Source organism: Heloderma suspectum, chromosome 1 (genome assembly GCF_057233095.1).
Source record: "Heloderma suspectum isolate Gila_16-S chromosome 1, 16-S_ref, whole genome shotgun sequence".
Classification (NCBI taxonomy): Eukaryota; Metazoa; Chordata; class Lepidosauria; order Squamata; family Helodermatidae; genus Heloderma; species Heloderma suspectum.
In genome coordinates this window covers 347,298,331-347,304,502 of record NC_139458.1, presented here as the reverse complement: position 1 = coordinate 347,304,502, position 6,172 = coordinate 347,298,331, and the positions used below count along the sequence as shown (strand labels likewise).

The following is a 6,172-nucleotide window of genomic DNA, read 5'->3' as shown; positions in this document are numbered from 1 at the left end:
ACCAGATATTCATGTGAAAACATACATTAGTCTATAAAAAGTCATTAGTGCTTTGTAGACTAATGCAAAATACCTAAGTATGTACCTGTCTTCAAGAAGCGCATTGTTCCAGTGCCTCCACCATTTAAGTTCTGTTTCATGCATTGGCCCCATGCATATGTTCTACATATAGTGGGTACAGGAGACAGCTTATGGACCCTCCCCCAGTGTACGTAGAGCTTTTAGTGTGAATCAGGGCATCTTGTTCATGCCCAGTTCCGTACACAGTCAGATTGTTTTGCAGTACTTGGGAGCAAGACTTAGGTTCTATGTACGGAGCCGAAGTGTGAACCAGACCTCAGAATATTTAACTTTAGCATTATAAAGGAGGATGCAGTGTATAGTTATTCTAACTTTTTAGATTTGTTTTTGTAAAATAAGTCCAATTTTAAAGAGGATTTTGAGGGTTGTTCCTTGATTAATATTAGGAGTTCCAGTTAAACTGGCAAGTTTTTATTATATTTATCCTGCAATAAAATATAATATATTCCTGGTTAAAGCCAGATAAATCTAATCTATTTGCAGGTAAATACATATGTCAAATTGCTTTGTAAATTTCAAAACAAAATTTTCATCATCTAAACTCATTGCGTGCAATCAATTAAGTTAAGTGCACATCATTGAGACCAATACGTTTTAAGTGCACAGGAGGTAAACATTTGAGGCCCATTAATTTTCAATGGAACTTGAGCAAACTTCTCTTTTCTGCATTATGCCTATTACTGTTTTCAACTACGGAGTAGTGATTTAATGTTCACAAATGTATATCCCAAATTGCTTTAATTAAGCTTGTTAGTATTTATATGCAGAGAGTCATGTATGTGATGTAACTCTGCCATTTTGGAATGTTTACCAAAAAAAAAAATTCTGCCTCACTTATTCTCTACTGGCCATCCAAAACGTTCAAGTGAATGGTATTCTTTTATGGTGGAGGAGTGTGCTAGACCAAAATAAGTAAGATTCAGATCTTCAGAGGCCTCAAATGTAGAATGTCAAATCTGAAGGATATTCTTGAGTTCCCATTTCTATTTTGCTTACTCATACCTTTGGTGAACCTACCCTTTTTCAGTTGTCAGTCTGTTTCAAAGTAATCTCTAGTGTGCATCCAAGATATATTGTAGTCTGCACAATCTGTTTTTTCTGTGTGGATGTTTCAAGTCTTCAGTATGTTCCAACAGTCTTCTTTGCAGTTGGGACCAAACAAAATAGAAAAAAATACAAAATTGCTACACATTTGGTTTCTGAATAAACTGTTTTCACTTAAATATTTTAAACATCATTGCTTTCCTCCTCGATATATATATATATATATATACACACACACACACACACACACACACACACATATGCACTGTATTTATAAATGTTCTATAACCATGTAATTGTATTGTAAATATTGCTATACTCTTCAGTTACTTTCTATCCTAGGGCAGGCCCTCTTGCTGGAACTTTTTTTTACCCTTTTTGTAACAGAACCTATAGAATGTATGACTAAAACTTCCTTCTTTTTAGATGTAAAAAAAATCTGCTGTTGCATTGTACAAAGCTGTGATGGAGAATGAGTTCTTTGAACTTTGTTGATACTGTACATGTGCTAGAAAATGCAGTGTGAATGGGTTAATAGATGCTGCTGCTGTTACCCAAGGTACCAATTAAATGTTGGCTGAAAATACCTCTGGTATTGAAATGAGACATTATTTGCTTTAATGCAACCAAAGCAAAGCAGTGTTGGTTCAACATCTGATAGTAAAACTTTGGAACAACTTCAGGCTGCAATCGTATACACTTACCAGGGAGTAAGTCCCATTGAGTGCAGTGGGTCTTACTTCTGAGTAGACACGTATAGGATTGAACTGTAAGATACCCTCCTGTGAAAGGCACTATTCAAGTTTACTTTTATATTGCATTTTGTATATATGCCTTTTATACTGTAAACACACTGCTGATAAACATTATACTTTTATTAAAAAAATGAACGGTAGCTTGAGATAAGTGCCTTCACAGATAATATAACTGAATCATCTTTGCATATTTCTGCATGTAATAACTGTTTGGTAATCTGTTAAATTCCTTGAGTGTTTTATGGATTTGTTTCCACTTTTTAAATCAGTTTTCTCTAGTGTACCGTTTGCTAGGATAATAAAATTTAAATCCAGTGAATAAGCTGCTAATCAAATATAATTTTATATTGATTAAACGTGTCTTTGTTTGGTTTTCATCTTCTATGTAGTGAATGGGAATATAGAATTCCTAATCATTTACTTTTTTGCTGTATTTATTTCAAGGGCCATGGTTGCCTGACTCAGTCATGTTTTTTAACTAAGTAAATAGGAAATGCCCATAGTCATACAAACAACTTGGTTATTTCCTAAGGAAAATAGACATGGTTTAGTGTGTGTGTGTGGCTTTCAAAAATATCAGTGCTATAAAATATATAAAATCCAGCATAAAATAAAATTCACAGCAAAGTACATAGCAGTTTACTTTGTTAGTTCATTTTAGCAAAATAAAATTGGGATGTCAGTCTGGAATAGAACAGTGTTCATAACTAGGTTATCAGACAGTAGGTCTAGTAGCTACTTGGATACCAATGGAGATTTTGCTATGTTCTTTACTTACTATGCCCAACCCTGGCTGTTGCCATGAGTAAGGCTATTCTGAGTATTTGGCAGTCCCTTGCTAAATTGCCTTAGAAAACATAGATTGGGGGTATCCTCAGTTTCTAAGGGCACAATCTTATGTCCCCTAGACAGCGTCTGGGGGACATAATATTTTGCTTTCTGGGATCCAGCCTCAGAACCAGGGCTCTAACCTTGGCACCCAGAAACTGCGCTCCCCACCCCCTTGTAGCTGGCACGGTTCTTCCCGTCTCCGTGCTCAGAAATGGGGAAAGGTGGGTGGTCCTGGGGGCAGGGAGGAAATTGCAGAAGCTGCTTAATGCAGCTTCCTATGTGCAGCATGGTCCCCCTCACCACCACCCCACACACACTCCGAAGCTCCCTGGCTAGGCAGGCAAAATCACCTATGTCGCCCAAAATACAGGGTGGCCAGAACCACCCTAAGTTGGATACTCGGCAGCTATCAAGGTAGGATTGTGCCCTTCATCAGCCTTCCCCAACATGACCATGCTGGCTGAGAATGATGGGAGTCATAGTCCCACACATCTGTGAGGATACCAGGTTAGAGAAGGCTGTTCTAAATAGTAGCATTAAGTACATGATGATCAGACCTTGGGCTCTGGACAAAGTACTTTGAAGCATGACATTTCTGAGTGAAATCTTGTTTGTGCTGACAGTATTCCTCAGATAATCACTTTATAACTAGTTCTACAACGCTTACTTGAATGTGGATTCTGTTCAACTCAGTGGAACTTGCACTCAGGTAATTCTGTTTAGGGTGCATTGTCAGTGCCTATAATAATGCGTAGCATTATAGTTTGCTTAGAGTTTCATCTTTTCGGAAACCCATATAGTACTCTTGTATTAATAGGAAATAATCATTGCCCTGTGTAAGATTTGAAGGGATGGAGAAGCCTATGAGCCAGTTGTTTGCCTAGACCACTGATTAGCATTACAACTGAACCAGCCAAACTATGGTTTAGTGTTGGATGAACAAAGGACTGCAGGGGCTCTCCCCTCCCCCTCCAGCCATACTGAGCTTTTACTTGTACTTTCAATTAAACATAGTTAAGATTAACAACACTTTGCTGAGGTTTGCATATAAGGGCAACAGGTGGTTAATTGAAAATGGAAGCCAAATATCTCATCCCCTTCTTGCAGCGGTGCTTGGGGGGGGGGGACTCCAAAGTCCAAGAGGGTCATTTCCATAACACTAAAATAGGTGTTGGGTCCAAATGCAGCCACCTGGTGCTTTGCTGAGCTGAGATTTGAAAGAGGAGCCTTCTAGTTCACAGGTTACACACCATTGTCGGTGCCAACTACTGTGCAGTGTAAAAATACAACCTGTGCAGAAGACAAGTGGAAAGCTTGATCAGATCACAGAAAGATTAAAGATCAACTGCTACCCCCTGGGCCAAATCCACCCCACCCTGGGTGCCTTTTATTCTCCCTTTCCCCCACTTGCCTAATCAGTATCGGAAAAGCAGGTGGCACTTGTCACAAAAGGAGTTGATGCCAGTTTACTTTGGAGAGTGGATTCTGGAGCCTTGAATGACTATAGTGTTCTGGTAAACTAGTTACTGGCCCAATGCTGTTGATGAATCCCTAGTGCAGGCATGTGTCAAACTATCTTATTTACATGTATACTCTAGGGTGGGGATATGCAAATCTGGTTAAGAGCAGACTTGAGGGCCAAACTTTTCTATTAGAGTACTGAATAGGACAGGACTTTTCTGTGTTGCCAGAATACAGTGCCATCCTATACAGATCTAATCAGAAGCATGCAAGTGGATATAGGATTGCAACCAGTTTTGGAGGGTGCCTATGTTCCTTTCTATACCATCCAACCTCACTGGTGCTTATTTCTACTACAGCTCACAGTGGAGAAAAAGTAAAGTCATTACTATGCCAGTGGGTGGCTGACAGTGTTAGAAGCTGGAACTTGAGGCCCTTTCCTAATTATGAGGGGTTGTGACTTGGTGGTAGAGCACAAGCTTTGCATACAGGTGGTCCCAGGTTCAATCCCTGACATCTCCAGGTAGGGCTGGAAAAACTCCTACCTGAAGCCCTGGAGAGCTTCGCCCAGTCAGTGTTGACAATACTGGGCTAGATGGACAAATGGTCTGACCTCAGTATAAGGCAGCTTCCTGTGATCCTGATTCCAGCGTGCTATCTGCCAGAAACCATACAATTAGATTTAATTCTTCAAGTAGGAAAAGGGCTAGTTTATTTGGGCTTCGATTCTGCACACCGTGACTTTTCCCACTTGCTTTTTCCAGTGCAAGGTCACTCACAAACCTCTACCTCCTATTGCGATATGTATTTCTTGGTAGGCAGAAAGTAGTATTGGTTTCCCAAACATGAGTGTGCAAGGGTGGTGGAAAGCTTTTGGTGTTTGCGCAGACATGATAGAGGTGTACAAAATTATGCATGGTGTGGAGAATGTAGATATGGAGACATTTTTCTCCCTCAAAATACTAGAACCTGGGGTCATCCCATGAAGCTGAATGGTGGGAGATTCAGGACAGATAAAGGAAGTACATCTTCACACAGCACATAGTTAAGCTATGGAATTCGTTACTACAGAATGTAGTGATGGCCACCAATGTGGATGGTGTTAAAAGGCGGTTAGACAAATTCCTGAAGGAAAAGGCTATCAATGGTTACTAGTTTTGATGGCTATGTCCTACCTCCAGTGCCAGAGTGAGCCTATGTACACCAGTTGCTGGGGAGTATGGGTGGGAGGGTGCTGTTGCACTCAGGTCCTGCTTATGGTTCCTGGTTGACAGCTGGTTGGCCAGTGTTGTGAACAGAATGCTGGACTAGATGGCCCCTTGGTCTGCTCCAGCACGGCTCTTCTTATGTTCTCTGCTGCTCATTCACTAGCTAGAAAAGATGCAAGGGTTAGAGCAGCTTCCCCCAACTTGGTGCCTTCCAGATGTTTTGTACTACACCTCCCAGCCAGCATGGCCGGGGAATGTTTGGAGTTGTAGCACAACACATCTGGAGGGCACCAGATTGGGAAAGGCTGGATTCGAGTCAGAAAAATGAATTGCAACCCCAGCCGTATTCACGTCAAGTGGGTAACTTGTAAGCCAACACATCTGGAGGGCCACAATTCCCGCCTGCCTTAGCCAACATAGCCAGTGCTGAGGGCTGATGGAAATTGCAGGCCAAAACACCTAGAGGGCCACAAGTTGCTCACCTCTGAACAAAGGGTTTAGGGGAGCGTCCACCCAGGTAAGGCGAGGATTCAAACCACCAGCGAGCGATCCCTCCCAAGCGCGTGCCCATTCCCGAGGGACAGGGTGCACGGCTGCGCACGAGCCCTCGCTGCGAAAGGGGCGGGCGGAAGAGTACGCAGAGCAAACCTCCTGACAGTGACGTTGCCGAGTTCTGATTGGAACAGATAGAAAACATGTAAAAACAGAGCGAGGGCGGGGCAGCAACCGTGGGCGGAGCATAGAGGCGTCAGAACGTCGTGGGCGGGGCCACAGCGGGAGCCTGCGTGCTCG

The 6,172-nt window shown here is 41.9% G+C and overlaps 1 long non-coding RNA gene across 2 annotated transcripts in view; it reads right to left on the bottom strand.

Annotated features, from left to right (window-relative positions):
- LOC146359642 (uncharacterized) overlaps positions 1-6,039 on the bottom strand; it is a 33,269-nt gene extending 27,230 nt beyond the window's left edge. For both annotated transcript variants that reach the window (XR_014786735.1, XR_014786734.1), the window contains exons 1-3: positions 5,863-6,039; positions 5,348-5,543; positions 1,099-1,221 (exon numbers count right to left, since the gene is read on the bottom strand). This is a non-coding gene — a long non-coding RNA (uncharacterized LOC146359642). The remainder of the gene's footprint in view (positions 1-1,098; positions 1,222-5,347; positions 5,544-5,862) is intronic.
- Between the last annotated feature and the right edge of the window lie 133 nt (positions 6,040-6,172).